Below are 16,246 nucleotides of genomic sequence, written 5' to 3' on the forward strand. Positions count from 1 at the left end.
CCACGCGTGCCGCTAGGGCTGGCGCCCAACAGCCAGCCAGCGCCTCTCCCCGCTGCAGGGCTGAATGTGTCCTGAGGTCCAGCCGCGGAGCGACCTGCGGGTCCCATGGAGCGAAGGGGGGCGCCCCTCGTTATCTGATCCTTTGGCTGACCATACCTGGTGGGCGGGGGCGCCGGTTCTGTTAGCTCTCACCCCCTCCCGGACCCCAGAACCTCGCATCCCATAACGGACCGGGGTGAACTTGCTCCCTGGGCACCCGGTGGCTGCTGGCACCCTCCTGCCCCGCCGTCAGCCACCCGACTTGATGCGGAAAACTCAGCTTCTCTGCACACCGGTGCAGAATGGAATCTCGGAGACAAGAGTTTTGGGTAAAGTGGAAAAGGATAGCTTTATTCCTTTGCCAGGCAAAGGGGGACACAGTAGGCTCCTGCCTCAGAAAACTATGTGTCCCCACCCAGGAGGATGTGATGAGGAGTTTTATGACAATACTTCCCAAGCGAGGGGTGGCTGACAAGAGTAGGGTGTGTGCAGGGCTTGTACTCCCGTAATCTCAGCTCCGCTGGTCGGTCTCCAATCTTGATGAGCCTCTCTGGTCCCTTGAATCTCGCCTCAGGTGGTTTCCTGGCTGCTCCCCCCTTGATTAGCAACTGTTCAGCTCTGCCCTTTGGAACCCAGGGAAGGTCATGGAGGCTGGAGTCTTGCTTACAAGAAATGGGAGGCAAACAAAAAGAGGCTTCCATGCCCAGGAGCCTCACAGGGCCCCACTCGGTTTCACACTGTGGCCGGGGACCTTGGTGGTGGATGGGCAGGTCAGCACCCCTGCGCACACCCACCAGCAGCTGTTCAGACTAGAATCCTAACGGGAGCACCTGGAAGAGGCTCCAGAAAACCCAAAACTGGCCTCCAAGTGTTGAGATGGTCTCAGTTGTCGTTTTGAAAAGTATAGATCTGCTTGCTCATGCCAGTGAGCTGAGCACCGTTGAAAAAGATATCAATTCATAGAGAATTTCGTCACAAATAGAAGGTGGAGTTGAGGCTCCTGGGAAAGACTATGGCAGTTTTCAGACGAAAGCTTCTCCACATGTTTCGGTCTGGACACTGGAGCAGCACCCCTGCCCTGCCCCCCACGTAGGACCCCCTAGACCTCGACCCTGGATAGCATTGGGGGACACATCTGCCTGCCCGCCTGGGCTCCCACGGGAGACGTGGCCCTGCCTGTGTCCTCTGCCTCCTCCACGCCACCCCAGCCCCACGCTGGCCGTGCCCACCGCGCTCGCTGTGGCTGCTCCCCACTCACCCCCTCCTGGCTGCCTTCCCTTTGTAGAAGGGCAGGCATCTCCTCTCCAACGGGACGGAGGCCGTGAGGCAATCATCTGACCCGCTCCTTCATCTATCACCCTGAACGGTGTTTCACGATACAATTACTCATCCTTGGCCAGTGATAAAGGAAATCAGCCCAGAGGTAACCACACCGGCTGCGGGTGGGGACGCCCCATCCAGGGTTTCTGGGCCTGGGTGTGGGAAACCCAGGTAAATTGTGTCTCTGTGTTAACACACAGCCCGGAAAGAGCCAAGTGAGTGGAGTGTGACCTGATCTGTACTCTTGCTGGTAAGAAGACACACGCGTGTGATTCTGTGTGTGTGCTCCGAGCCAGCTTGTCAGCCCTGCAGAGTGATGATGGGGGTGGTTGGGGGCCGAGCCTTGGAGGGCGACCAGTGGGGATTCGGAATCCCGGCATGGTAGCCAGGTGGGCGCTGAACAAGGCCCCAGAGCAGAGAGGCTGCATCCCCAGGGGAAGCCGCTGGAGGAATCAGAAAAGTGGGGTGAGCCACAGAGTGGGGTGCTAAGGCAGACAGGAGGAGGGGCTGGGTGTCTCGGAGCCCAGCCTGCTGCCAAGGGAGGAAAGTGGGCTGCTCGTGGGCATACAGGCAGGATGACCGGGCACGGCACCCCCTGCAGGTCTGTGTGTCACATGAGCTCCTGGTCTTCCAAACAGCAGCCTCCAGACCTTCAGGTATCCAGAGCCCAGGCAACTCTCAGCATCTTGCCCAACAGCAAGACGATGCCCAATGGTGCCTCTGGATCCTACTGGATCCCCTGCTTTCTTCTGCTTTTAGCCCAGGAATCCCTGAGAAGTCCTTAGCTGATAATTAAGGGGGTAATTAATAATCAAAGTGATGAGCTCAGGGGCAAGCCTTGGCCCAGAGCAGCTGAGGGCTTCTTTGATTAAAGCACAGAGGATGTGGCCACAAGGCTATTCTGCCACCTGCCAGCTGTCACCTGTAACAGGAGGTAAAAAGAGCATCTACCTCATAGGTGCTCTAAAGGCACCTGAGATTATGCTTGTGAAGCTTGTGAAATGCTGAGTCATTATGACACATATTTCCAAGGCCTCCTGAGTGCCAGCTGCCCCCAGAACAGAGAGGAGACCCCTCTGGGGCCCACAGTTCAGGTGGGAATATTGGATTCCTATGCAAGTCAGAGCCTGAGTTCTGGAAATGCAGGAACACAGGCTCACAAGCTCAAGGGACAATGTCCTCATCTAACTGGAGAGATCCAGAAGGTTTCATGGAGGAAGTGGCGCTTGAAATCGGCATCAAAAGATGAGCAGGGAGCAGACGGAGGGACTGGTGTCAAAGTGCTGTTCTGGGATGCGGGGCATCCGGCAGCTCCTGGGCTGCGTCCTGCGGGGGCTCTGAGAGGTGGGTCTGCCCAGTCCAGGAGGCGGGTCGGAGCTCTCTTCTCCGACTCCCACACCAGGAAGGAGGGGCTGTGTGAGCCGCCCACCTTGTCCCGGATGTGCAACACTGTGCCTGGCGCAGAGGCAGGCTCAGTGCTAGTGGGACAAATCGGGGAGAAACGAGAACTGTGTGCTCGCCCTTCTGGCGGTGGGGCCATGGAGTTAATGAGTCGGGAAATGACAGGCTGAACGCTCCGAGCAGCACCAGAGAGGCCAGCGGGGAAACAGCAGGGACCTAGGGGGGCTGCCCGGCAAGGGAGGCCTGAGCCTCTAACAGGGAGCAAGTGTGGGACAAGTGGCGGGGGCGGGGAGGGGGGGCTCCCACCTGAGAGCCAGCCCAGGGCTGGAAGAAACAGCTGGGCGGGGTCTGCGGCGTCTGTGCTGCTCGGGCACTGAGCTTCCCAAAGCCACCGACTCTGAGGACAGTGCCTCCCAAACTAACACTGGGCTCCAAGCTCCCCTAGGGCTGCGTCGAAGCAGCATCCTCCCCACATCGGCCTCTGACTTGGGGTTCCCAGAGGCTCTAGCTTGCTGCTGGCTGTGTTGAAGGCGGGTGGCGTTTTGAACGAGGCCCTTTTCCCAGGCTCTCGGGGGAAGTTTTACCTGCCGCTCAAAGAGTGCCTGTGGCTCCTTGAAGCCTGTGGGTCTCACCTGCCCTACAGACAGAAGGAACGTGGCGCAGTTCAAGACCAGGACTCAAACGGACGGCACCCTCCCTTCCCCTCCACTTTGTCCACCACCCCCCACCCTGCTCAGGAGGAGCCCATCCACCTGCAGAGCTCGGAGCCAAGGCCCAGGTCTGCCTGCAGGTCCGATGTCTGCCTCCTGTGGGTGCCGCGGCCCAGGCTGCTCCTGTGGCCAGAGGGCCAGCCCTCGAGAGCCCTCCCCGAGCGCCCCATGTCAGCAGCACCCTGTCCTTGAGCCCCTGGGCAGTGACAGGCTGAGATCTGAACCCACCTCTGTTTCAGACAGTGTCCACTCCAAGCCAAAGCCTGATGCTGCCAGACCTGCCTGTGTCCCATGTGTGACATGTCTGTGTTCATGACCAAGGCTGCTGCTCATACTGTCTACAGAGTGTACTTGCAGGTAACAAGACGGACCAGGGGTTTTCCAAGATTAAATTTCCTCTCCCAGTGACTGTCATTGGGGCACTGATGACAAAGCTTTCCCCACTGATGGATGGAACCCTGGTCCCAGGCCCACTGGGTTCTCCCCAGAGTGGACTCAGCCTCCCTCCCAGCTCTCGCTGCTCCACGTGTGGGGACCACTTTCGCAGCTAACGCGCCGTGGCCCACGCCCTGCTTCCGTGTCCTCCTGGTCCCCATGGTAAAGCCACCAGCCGCCCCGGGCAGCAGGAATGGGCCTAAGGGCCTGGAGGTGGAAGTGGCCAACAGAGGACAGGCTAGGGGTGCTGCAGAGAGCATGTCTTCCAGGCCCTTGACCATGGAGCCCCCTCTGACTCCCCTTCCCTGGGATGGAGTTCAGGATGTCCCGCCTTTACCAGGCTGCGGTGAATTGGCAAGTGATGGGGCTGAGGGTCTGCTGTGAGGCCGTGGGGCCCAGAGAACACCTGCCAAGGGACTTCCCTGGTGGTGCCGTGGCTAAGACTCCACGCTCCCAATGCAGGGGGCCCAGGTTCGATCCCTGGTCGGGGAACTAGATCCCGCACGCCACAAGGAAGATCCCGCACACAGAAACGAGGATCCCACGTGCCACAACGAAGACCCGGCGCAGCCAAATAAATAAATAAATATTCTTTAAAAGAAGAAATGAAAATACCTGCTGAGAGCCTCCTCTATGCCTGGCCCTGTACCAGGTATGGGGCAACTTGTGAGCTCGTGAGACAGGCACTCAGACAAGACAGAGCGACCAGGCCTACTCTCCTGCCGGACCAACTCAAACACCAGGCAAAATACAGGAAACAGTGGCCCTCGAGACAGGACATCAGATGTCAAGGGACGGGGAACCATGACGCTGAACCATAGGGGTGAGCCCTCGGGGTGAGCCCTCGGGTCCCCCAGCGCGCTGCCTCCAGGGTCTCCAGCTGTGGCACAGGCAGGTTCAGGGATGCCCCGGCGGGGAGGCACAGAGTTGGGAGTCCCGGAAAGCCAAGGCGGCAAGAGTTCGCAGCATGGAGCCCCCGAGTCTGCAGAGCACGGATCAGCCCGTGCACGTGAGGACCGCGCCAGAGGCCAGGAAAGACCCACCAAGAAGGTTAAAGGGCGTCGGGTCCAGAGCTCACACGGGCTGTGAAAAGTGCAGGCTCGTCCCAACAGCCGGGCCAGAAGACCTGGAAATGGGGCAGGGTATCAGGTGGGTCTTGCCACAGTAAAACGGGACGGAATTGGCCCAAGACTAAAGGCTGCTCGCGTTCTCCCAGCAAAGCTTAAAAGCAAGACCTGAAGGGACCAAACTGCTACCAAGTAACTTCCTGGTGTCCAGAGCAAAGTGCAAGGATGTTTATGAAAATATCCAGCTCCCAACAAAACCCACAGTCCTGATCACCCAACCAAAAGTCGTGAGGCAGGCACGGAGGTAGGAGGGTACAGCCCAGCAATAACTGGGATGGAAGCGCAGGTGCTCGAGGACACGGAAGCTTTTCCTACAACCGCATCCAGGTGTTCGAGAGGCCGGAGGACAGACTGAATGTGTCTGGAGCAAAAACGATGCTGCTGTGGGGTGGGGCTCTGAGCCAGACCCTGCGGAGGCCGGCCGGCACACGCACCCCGCCCCACACAGGCCTGGGATGCCTGGCACAGACTAGGTGCTCAAAGCGTATACTTTCGTCTTGTTTAATTCTTACTCCCTTTTTACAGATTCAGGCTCAGAGAGGGTGAAGTTTGTCCCAGGGCCACGCAGCCAGTAAGTGGTGGGTGCAGCGACCCGGGCATGTGGCCTCGGGCACTCTGCGCTGCACACCACTGAGCCCCAAGTCTTGCCAACCTGGCGGGTTCAAGGTAGGCTTAGGGTAAGCAAGCCGGGACAGGGAAGCCCATCAGCGTTCGGGTCCAACATTAGCTGGCAGGAGAGAGGTGTCGGTGCCGGCGTCTAGTCCTGCCACATCCTCTGTCCGGGACGGCTGCAGCCCAAGCCCCCACCCCAACTTCCCGACCTGGCCTCGGCCTCCTCAACTTGGGGGTGGGAGCCCGGTCTGAGGGTGCTCATTTCTGTAATTCTGTAATTACCATAATTGCCTTAACCACCACTTTGGCTGGAGCACTCTGTGCACAGAGGCTCCAGCACCCCCACCTCTGTGCACTTCAGCAGCTCCACCTGGGGGCACAGATGCACAGCCCAGGGGACAGCCCCGGGCTACCCCCACCCGGCCCCACCCTGCCGCGGCTCGGGGCACCTCTGTCAGACCAACCACGGATCTAGACTGTTTTCTTGCAGCCTGCCTGCTTGACCAGGAGCCCAGTGCTGGACACAGGAGGACAGGATGAGCCAGGGGGTGAGTGCCATGCCTGCAGGTATGCACACCTGGGACAGGTTGCCTGCGCTGAGTCCCACCCAGGGAGGCACAGATGCACCTGGAAGAGGCCACACAAACCCAGACACCTCACCGATCCTTCCTTCGCCCTGGGTGGAGCACTGTGGGGAGGGGTGTGTGGGCCTCTGTTGTGCTGGTGATGGTGACCTCGGCACTGACCGGGCAAGTACCAGGGACCAGGCGTGGGAGGCGGCTTCAGCAGCCTCCAGTGATGGGGCTTCGCCGGCGGGGGGGGGCGCTGTGCTGAGGTCCAGAGCACAAGAGCAAAACCCCACAGCCCCGCCTGCTCCAGAGTCGGCCTTGGCACCAGCCGCGGACTCTAAGCCAAGGCCGAGGCTCCAGGGGTCCCGCCACTAAGGGAGGGAGGATGAGGGGCCCCCCAGAGTCTCCACAGCAAGCAGCAGCTGAGAGCCAGGCCCAGGCAGGCGGGGGGACTGCCGCCGGCTCCCGCCAGGCCCCTGGCAGCATGAGCGATAAGAAACTAATAATTTATGTTCCCAGCTCCCGCGGCCCCGGCGCCGAGGGAAGGCTGGGCCACGGCCTCCCGCTCACCGAGCGGCCGCAATCCTTTATTGCACAAATTATTAACGACCAGAGAATGAATGACTCTGTAATCAGATCAGTGCTGCCAGCACTTTTCATTTCGTTTATTTGTATAAATTCTGAAGTCAGGGTCTAGCCTGAGCTCCAAAGCCAGCCTCACGCGGGCCAGTGCCCAGGCCCCCACCTGGACAGAGGACACCCCTCCCTCACCCTCACCCTCACCCTCACCCTCACCCAGGACTCCAAGGGGGTACTGAAGACAGAGCGGGCTGTGGAGGGGGGCAGGGAGTGGGCCTGAGCTGCAGCGCGCCCACCAAAACCTCCTCAGACAATGGGTCCTGGGCCGGGGTCAGAACTCTGTCCTTCCACCCGCCGCAGGGCCCTCTGCTACCTGTTCTCAGGGCCGGGGCCTTCCCTGCGCCCCCCCACCGTCCTCCTCCTTCCCCAGGCCCTCACTCATCACGCGACGCTCCAGGCCAGCCTCGGCCGCCTCTGGCCGCAGCCCGGCGCCCCGCTGCCTCTGCTTCTCCTGCCCGCCCTGTCCTCCTCCCCCTGTCGTCGCCTGCCTGCTGGGCCGGTCTCCCCACTGCCCTTCCTCTTCCTGTCCGGCTGCTCCCTTGGGTGCAGGGGCTGGGAGGCTTTCCGTGGCAGTGCTGAGGAGGCAGCTGCCTATGGTCCTCTCACGAGCCCACTTTTAATCTCATTGACCTCTCGTTATACTACAGCACATAAATTCAGATTTGGAGAGCTTATGTTCCATCATAAATTGGGCTGGCAGACTTCCGATCAACAAGATAAAGCTGTCTCCTGCGAGGTGGGTGTTTTATTAGTCTTGGCCTCAGCGCTGCAGGCAGTGGGGGTGGGGTGGGGGAGGGAGGTCTCTGGAATCCTCCTGCGCTGTTCAGAGGGGCCTGATGGTTCCTCCTGTTGTCATGGGCAGACCCCCGGTACACGGGCATCCCCTAGAACCCTATCCCCACGGCAGCAGAATGAGCAGCCACTGCTGGACCCCCAGGCTAGGCACTGGAAGGTCAAGAGGGAGACCCCATGTGCACCTAGGCCTGTGTCGGTGTATGCCCCTCCCCCTGTGGTGGAGCTTTGTGAGCCTGGCCAGAGCCAGAGTGGGGTTCAGGGGTGGGGGAGGCAGCTGGACCTGCCTGGGCATCCTGAGGGCCAAAGGGCTGGAGGAGGGGCCCAGAGGGAGGGCGTTCAGGCCCCAGCTCCAGAGATATGGGGGCCTGGCACAGCTCGGTCTGCAGATGCAGGTGCATCCCGCCGGGATCCCCAGAGATGGACATGGGGAGGTCTTGGTATCTATGGGCCACGCTGTGCCTGGGCTCCTACTGCCCACCCAGAATTGGGGGTGATGTCTGCTGACCTTGCCTGCCCCTCCCTGTAAGCCAGGTTCTTCTTCAAAAACTCAGTCTCGGGACTCCCCTGGTTGTCCAGTGGTTAAGAATCCGCCTTCCAAGGCAGGGGACGCGGGTCCAATACCTGGTTGGGGAACTAAGATCCCACATGCTGTGGGGCAGCTAAGCCCGCGCACTCTAGCACCCACACGCCACAACTAGAGAAGCCCACATACCACAACAAAAGATCCCACATGCCACAACGAAGAGCCTGCCTGCCGCAACTAAGACCCGACACAGCCAAGTAAATAAATACATATTAAAAAAAAAAAAAGCTCAGTCTCTGCCAACACTCCCTTCCCCTGCTCCTAGGACTTCTGGACTAGCTTCTGGACCAGCCTGCCAGCACCACCTCTCAGTAAAGCCACCCAAATCAGCACCCCCCAAGGGGGCACCACCTGACCCTTCTAAGCCACCAGCACCCTGTTCCTCACCCACTCCGGGTTGTTTGGTTGGAGTACTTCTGAGTACCCGGGCCTGCCCACGGCTTTGGCAGCACAGCAGGAAACCTGTGGGACTAGGGTATGTGCTGCTGTTCTGGGCACAGAGGGGCCCTAACAGGGGAGGAGGGTGATCCTAGGAGGCTTCTTGGAGGAGGGGATGCTGCCGTGGGTCTTGAAGGTGAGTAGGTGGTAGCAGGGCCGATGTCACCACCAGGCACAGAGGGTATAGCACCTGGACCCCTGGCACTTTTAAGGATCACAAAACATTTTTATTTTAATTTCCTTTAAAGTCAGAAGGAAAAAAGAATATAATAATAGTGAATAATGAATCTAGCATGGATTATATTAGTCTTTAATGGAGGAGGTGGCCCACAAAGGCCAAAGGTGGCATACAAGTCGGAATGGGACCCTGGGTGGCTACAGAGTAGTCATATTGGGAAGTGGGGCTCCTGGGCAGAGGAAACCACTCAGCTGTGGTCTGACATTGAGGGAGGGCAGGGAGGGCAGGGAGGCCAGAAGCAGGCAGGGCCTGGAGTGCAGGCAGCCTGGGCTGTTCCCCGAGCAGCCCGGAGTGCAGTGTGGCCAGACGTGCCCATCAGGCGCCGGACAGGCTGCGGCCGAGTCTGGGGTGTCATGGAAATAATGGGGGTGAGAGGGGCCGGGCAGGCCACCAGGAGGGAGAGGGATCCAGGCGGGAGCCCAGATGAGGCTCGCCCCTCGGCTAACGGGGAGGAGGAGTCTCTGGGTGACGGCAGCCAGATGGCGATGACGACACAACAGTGGGAGGGGGGCTCCAGGGACTGTGAAGTGGACACACGTGGTGAGCCGTAGACTCTTCCGTATCTGGATTGAAGCTAGATTTGGGGTCATAATCTATAAAGGAAACCACAGGAGTCCACAAGAAAGAGGAGAGCGCCTAGGGCGGAACCCACCCACCCACCCACCCATCCATCCATCCATCCACCCCCCATCCGTCCATCATCCACTCAGCCAGCCAGCCCATGTTTAAGGAGTGGGTGAGGCAGAAGGATCGGGAAGGAAGGAATGAGGAGGGAGGGAATGGGAGGCTGATCTGAGAGGAGGGTCTCGGGCATGTGCCCATGAGGGGAGCTCATCTAATACACATTCACCCACTGAAAGCAATAAGAAAAATCCCAATGTGTCAAGGCCAGCATACGGCAGAAACAGGAAGCAGAACATCAGCATCGAGCAGAAGCTGACAAGTTTGCTGAGGACCACGTTCCTGGCTGGAAGATGGGATGACCCAGCCCAAGTCCTAGGTTTGCCCTTTACCAGTTTCTTGGTTTTTTGGTTCTTTTTTAAAAAACATTTATTTATTTATTTGGGCTGCGCCAGGTCCTAGGTGCGGCTCACGGGATCTTCGTTGCAGCATGTTTAGTCGTGGCATGCGGACTTCTTAGTTGCAGCATGCAAACTCTTAGTTGTGGCATGCTTGAGGGATCTGGTTCCCTGACCAGAGATCAAACTCGGGCCCCCTGCATTGGGAGCGCAGAGTCTTCCCCACCGGACCACCAGGGAAGTGCCCCTTTACCAGTTTTCAATCACCTGTCACATCTCTGAGGACTCAGGGGCTCAGGAATCCACACATACCCACTGGAGCTCAGACACAAAATTACTCAACTGCTGACATGGGGCAAACTCTCAGATTTTGACAGTGCCACCGAGTCCAGGAGAATGATCTGTCTGTTCTGGCAGGAGCATCTGTTGGCATCTGCATGTACACAGAGCATCAAAAGTTAGGCTCCTCTGACCTGGCAGGGCAGGAGGACCCCACACTTGGAGATGCCTGCACTCCTCTAGAGAGAGGTGCAAATACCTCAAACCAGCCCCAGCCCTGCCAACTGCCTCTTCTCCTCCCACTTCTCAGTGGCCTCTGAAAAGTGTTCCCAGTTCCCCAGTCTGCAGGCGGGAAGCCCCCGGTGCCAACCTGGGACTTTGTTAAGCACCCTGGGCAGAGCGTCAGGTTGTGGCCTTGGACAGAGGCATGGAGCTGCCGCCCACCCATGTCTGTGGTAGGTCTGGCCTGGCCTCTGCACACGGGCTCCACTCAGGGGCTCAGCCAGTACCAGGCTGTGCCCTCCAGCCAACCCACTTCTGGGCACCATGCATAACTCCAGGGGCATGCACACCCCAGGGCTGCCCGTTGTGACACCCCAGACATCAGCACAGAGGACTGGATGGCCTCGTGGAGAGCTCAGCAGGTCACAGCCAAACAGCACCCACAAAGACATCAAAGCACCCCACAAGGATGTCACTGACTCAATCTTCCCCGGAGGGATAGGGTTGTTGGCAATGGGAATCCAAGACTTGGCCTTGGACGGGGTCAGTCTAAGTCCGTGACCTCAGAAAGCCAGCCTGGGCCAGACTTGTGAGGATAAACAGTAAAACTCACTGTCCACCTCAGCTCTCCACTTCTGAAAATCCCTGACGGACAAATCAGTGCTGACAAAGTGACCGTTGGCCCTCCAGGCGAGCCTGTGGGTGGGACTATATATGAGAGACTCAGGCCACCCCCCCTCTCCTGGTGAAGCAAGTGCAGAGCACAGGTGGATGAGTTCCTGAAATATACAGCCAACTGTCCAGTGAAGGCCTGTAAATGCTGTTGGGGTGCAAGTTTCATTAAAGAAAAATGAACGGGAATCAGGCAGCTGCGGTTTACGTGATGTTCCTCAACACCCCGGCCCCACTTAATGGCCGTGAGGTGGGCACCTGTGTGCGGGGGGGGTCAGGGGGGATGTTCCGCGTTGTACACCCATGTGCACGGTCCCATTGTGCTGTGTGCCCATGTGCACTTTGCCATTCTGTGTCACATGCTACGTGTACCCAGGCCACACCGGGGCAAGGGCGGGTGCCCATGTGATGAGCTCTCCGTGTGTGCTGGGACCTGCGCCTGGGCCGCTGCGTCCCCACCATGTGTGTCAGGCTCTCCAGGGCTGCCTCTTAACCAGGAGCTCATTGCCCAGGACAGAGTGGAGGCCGTTTCCAGGTAACTCTGTGGCTGTTTTTCTTTATTTTGAGGATCCACTCTGCTTCCCCTGTGCCGAGTTCTGCCCTCTAAGGCCCCAGAGACCTTGTCACATGCTCGTGACCCCTCCATGTAGCGCAGAGAAGGCACTTTGTGGGAGGAACGTGGGGTCAGGAGGCCTCAGGTAGTCACAGCCTGTACCGGGGGTGCAGTGTCTCGGAGGCCCCTCCAAGGTCTCCGTCTGCTCCTTCACGCGGGAGCAGGTGCAAACCCTCGCCCACTGCTGCCGGGTGGCATCCATCGTGGGGCCTCTGTGCCACCCCCAGGTCACCGGCAGGGACCTCAGAACAGACCGCCACACCTGTCCTTGGACTCTGATCTTCCCCTCAGTGTGGACAACACCTGCCAACAATCAAGGGTGCCCACCCTGACCCCTGGGTCTCCCAGGCTCCTGAGTTTTCTCTCTTGCTCTGGTGAAGAGGATGCCTGTGGCCAACTTCTTAAGAAGCTTCTCGGACAGGAGGGTATTCAGAGTCCTGCCTGGGCAGAAGTTCAGTGGGCGGGTGCTGGGGGGAGAGGTGAGCAGGGGTGGAGCTGCCCCAGGCAGGAAGGCCAGGCTGAGCTGGGAGGGGGCTGCACTGCTGCGGTCCCTGAGGGCAGTCCTCAAACACTGACACCTGAGTGTGTCGGAGGACAAACCAAAGCCCTGCTCGCAGGGAGCTCACATCCGGCAGGAAGTCCAACATATAAACGGTCACTGCTGGGCCAGCCTGGACTCCCTGCACAGCCTGGGAGCCTCTCAGAGCTGGGCCTAGGGGCAGTGACTTCCGCCCCCAACCAGCACCTCCGTCTCGAGGGTCCCTGCCTGGATGTCCTCTCTTCTCCAACTTGCACCCAGCGGCCTGGCACAGAGCCCGCCTGAGCTCACTCTTCCACAGCCCCCTCCTGCTGCCCCCAGGGTCCCTGACTGGTGCCCTGTGGCTGAGGACGGCACAGTGGTGTCTCTGGGGGCCCTGGAGGACTCTATTCCTTCCCTTTGTTTGGCCGCACTTTTGGGGGGAGCCCTGAGACCATCTGTGGAGGAAGCATGTAGGGCGCGCCAGGCCCCCTCACTGTGCGGCCCAGGGACCCTGCAGCCACATTTCACCCTGACTGCTCTCCTCCAAGCCACAGGGGACCCCACAGATTCTGAGGCCCTCTCTCATTGTCAGACGGGGAAACCAAGGTCACGATAAGGGCAGAGGGGGCTATGTCACACAGTGGCCAGCCAGGAGGACCCAAGTCTCAGGCCACTGCAGGGTCTGCTCTCTCCACCGCCTGCTTCAGCCTCCCCAGCACAGCTCAGGCCCAGGCAGGGCCACAGCACCGAGCAGGCTGCCCTGAGGCAGAGCCTGCTCTCCGCCCCCAGTGATGCCAGTAAGGGGGTATTTTCACTCCTAGGGAGGGACCAGGCATGCAGAGCTGGTGGCAGCCAGGAGTCCCACCCAGGTGAGCAGACAACAGCTTCCTCTGTGCTGATGTCAGTGTACCCAGTGCAGCCCGAGGTGTGTCGAGCACATGTGTGTCACTGCTCGTGTCTGGGGTCAATGCATCTGTCTGAGAAGGTGTGTATATGTCAGCATGTGTAACATAGCCGGTGAGTATCATGGCATATGTAACTGACAGTGTGTGCCCTGTGGGTGCCCCAAGTCTGGACACCAGGCCCTAACTCTTTGCTTCTTTAAATGGCGTAAGTTAAGGTCAGTGGACAGACCAGCCTCAGAAACACCTCATTTCCTGAGGGAGAGGTGGCATGGCCTGCAGCCAGCTCACAGTTGGCCAAAAGCAAGGCACGTCCCAGCAGGGCAGCCCCTCCTGTGTCTGACCTGGAGCCAAGAGCAGACACATTCCTGAAGGCTCTGACCACTCTTGCAGGGGTGTCTGATGGAGCCCCAGCTAAAGTGCCACAAACCTCTGACCTCCCAGGCTAACCCTTCCTGGTGGAACAGTGCTACACACCAGACCCTTGCACCAGACAAGCTATCTTGGACATGACAACTCTATCCATCTGGCATTCACGCTGCAGGCCCGTGTGTCTATGTGTGTTTTGTGCACAGGTCTTGGTGGTGTCTTCAATCTTGGCTGCCGTGTTAAGTTAGCACACACACTGTCTGCGCATGTCTGTGGCTAGGATGTCAGCATCCGTGCCTGCACCTGTCCTGTGCGAGCAGCTTTGGGAGCTGCTGTGCATGCGTGTGGGTGTGAGCACACGCGTGGGCTGCTGTCTGTGCGCTTTGAGAAGGCATGCATGTGTTGGTTGCCGTGGGTGCTGTGTGGGCATGTGTGTGTGCGCTGGGCCCACACCTGTGGGGCCCCTGTGACCTGTCTCTGCGTGCCTTCCTGTGTCTGGGCGGGTCTCGGCCTGCGCTCCCAGCCCTTCAGGCACCGGGGCTGAGCACAGGAAAACGGAGGCTGAGGGGGGCAGGCCCGGCCCTGCACCTGTGGTCTCAGGGACACACTGCTTTCCTCTGCATCTCTCTCTCCTTCCAACCTCACCTCTGGGTTTCTCTTCCCGGGGTTTTACCACATCTGGTGCTCAATAAATGACTGATTGGTGAACGAATGGATGAGAAGGGGCTCCAAGGGGGCGGTCCGGCGAGGAGGTAGGCGGGCACTCCAGGATGGGAGGGAGCACCAGCTCTGGACAGGCCGGGCAGCCCCAGAGGGGCGATCAAGGCTGGCCGAGCCTGGGTTGGGGGCAGCAGGGTCTGTGGGCCGCCCCCGCGCTCCCCGGGGACGTCTCGGGTCACCGTCTGCACCGCCGGCCGCGCCGCCCCGCGGGTTATTTATGACCCCCTCTCCCTCCCTGGCGGCGGCGGCGGCGGCGGCGGCGGCGGCGGCGGCGGCGGCGGCGGCAGCCGGGGCGGCGGAGGGCCCCGCGCGGGGGGACCGCGAGCAGCGATGGCGCCGCGGAGGCTGGCGGGCGGCCAGGGGCGGAGCTCCGCCGGCCGGAAGAGGGGCTGCAGCCACCGACCCGACCTGTGTTCTCCGCGGGGCCGCCAGGCCTGAGGGCCAAGCAGCGGTGATCCTAGCGCCAAAATTCTGTCCCTCTGACCTCTGGTTCCAGTCTGCGAAGTACAGAGGAACGTGCGGGCCCAGATGCCAGACCTGGACAGGCGGGAGGAAGTGAGCAGATCCTCCTGCGAAGAGTATAATGTCCAGGGGTGAGGATGCCTGGTCCCGTCGGCGTGGGAATATCGCTCCGAGCCCCGTGGGCAGAGGGCTCTATTTCCCAAGAACAGGGGGAAACATGTGGGGGTGGCGCTGAACTGCCCTGAGCAGCCAAGACTCCGACAGCCCCTGGAGGGAGGTCTCCTTGGAGTCAGGGAGTGGCCCTAGAAGGAGAGAGCGTCCTGCAGAGAGCTTTGGGCCCAGTCCCGGTCTTTTCAGGAGGGAACCCTGGTCCTCCAAAGAGGGCTGGAGCCAGACGGTGGCATGGAGGTTAGGCTGGGTGAGCTAGGTCAGCCACCACACTTTGCCAGCTGGACCCCTCCCCTGAAAGCCAGAGTTGGGGACCCCCATGGCACTCCTTAACCATGGTGGGCCAGTGTGTGATGAAAGAAGCCAGGGGTGAGTGAGGGGTGGTCCTGCAGAAGGGACGGGAGGCCCCCCCTCCTCAGGCTCGGGACAGAGGAGAGGCCTGGCCTGACAGCTGCCTGGTATCTTCTCACATCTAGAGATGTGCTTTGCCAGCCTCCCCTCCACAAACCGCAGTGTGAAGGTCAGGGGTTAGGAGGCCTAAGGCTCAACAGACAGGTGCAGGCAAACAGAAGAGCTGGGTGTGGAGGCCGTCTTTTGGCAGCACGGTCAGGGCTGTGGCCAAACAGTGGGCACACAGGCCCACTTGGCCTCCAGCTGAGCCCTGATGGCCTCTCCACACTGAGCTATGACCACAGATTAACATGAAGCCTCCTCCACGGGCCTTGGCTCTCAGGCGAGGACAGCCTCCTGCATCCATTTGACATGGAGGCATCACACCTGAGAGCAAGACGTAGGCCCCAGAGGCTGGGTGTGGGGGGAGCTCCCTAGCTGTCACTCCTGGGGTCAGGTATGTGCAGGTGTCCAAGTTACAGACACGGCAACGGGGCTGAGGGTGGTGAAGTAAGGAGGGGTCACTCACATTCATACCCAGCTTCCCACCTGCCTCTTAAACTCCCACAGACAGAGATACAAGGAGTAAATGGGCAGAGGGTCCCAGACACATTCCTGGTCTGAGCCCAGACCTCACTCCCCAGGTTGGTCTTGGGGCTGGCTGGTACCTTAGCTGAGGATGAGGTGGGCAGCATGCATTAGCACACGAAAGCAGCGTGGTCCCCGGCAGTCAGCCACATGCCCAGGTGGTGCTGGCGTCCGGTAGGAGGGGCTGAGGGGGATTGTTCCCTCACTCCCAGCACCTCCCTTGCAGAAGGTATGAGCACACCTATGACCCAGCTCGGCAGCCCCCCGCCCAAGCCTGGTCAGGAAGATGCCCACATGGGTGCCCTGCCAGGTGCATCTCAGAGGGGCAGGGGCAGGGGTCCGGGAGCTGGGTTGGGATCAGAGGCTACTCTCTAGCTTGTCCCAAATGGCACACCAGAGAAATACAAGGTCTCGCC

The sequence above is a fragment of the Hyperoodon ampullatus genome (assembly GCF_949752795.1).
Source record: "Hyperoodon ampullatus genome assembly, chromosome: 2".
NCBI classification, from domain to species: Eukaryota; Metazoa; Chordata; class Mammalia; order Artiodactyla; family Ziphiidae; genus Hyperoodon; species Hyperoodon ampullatus.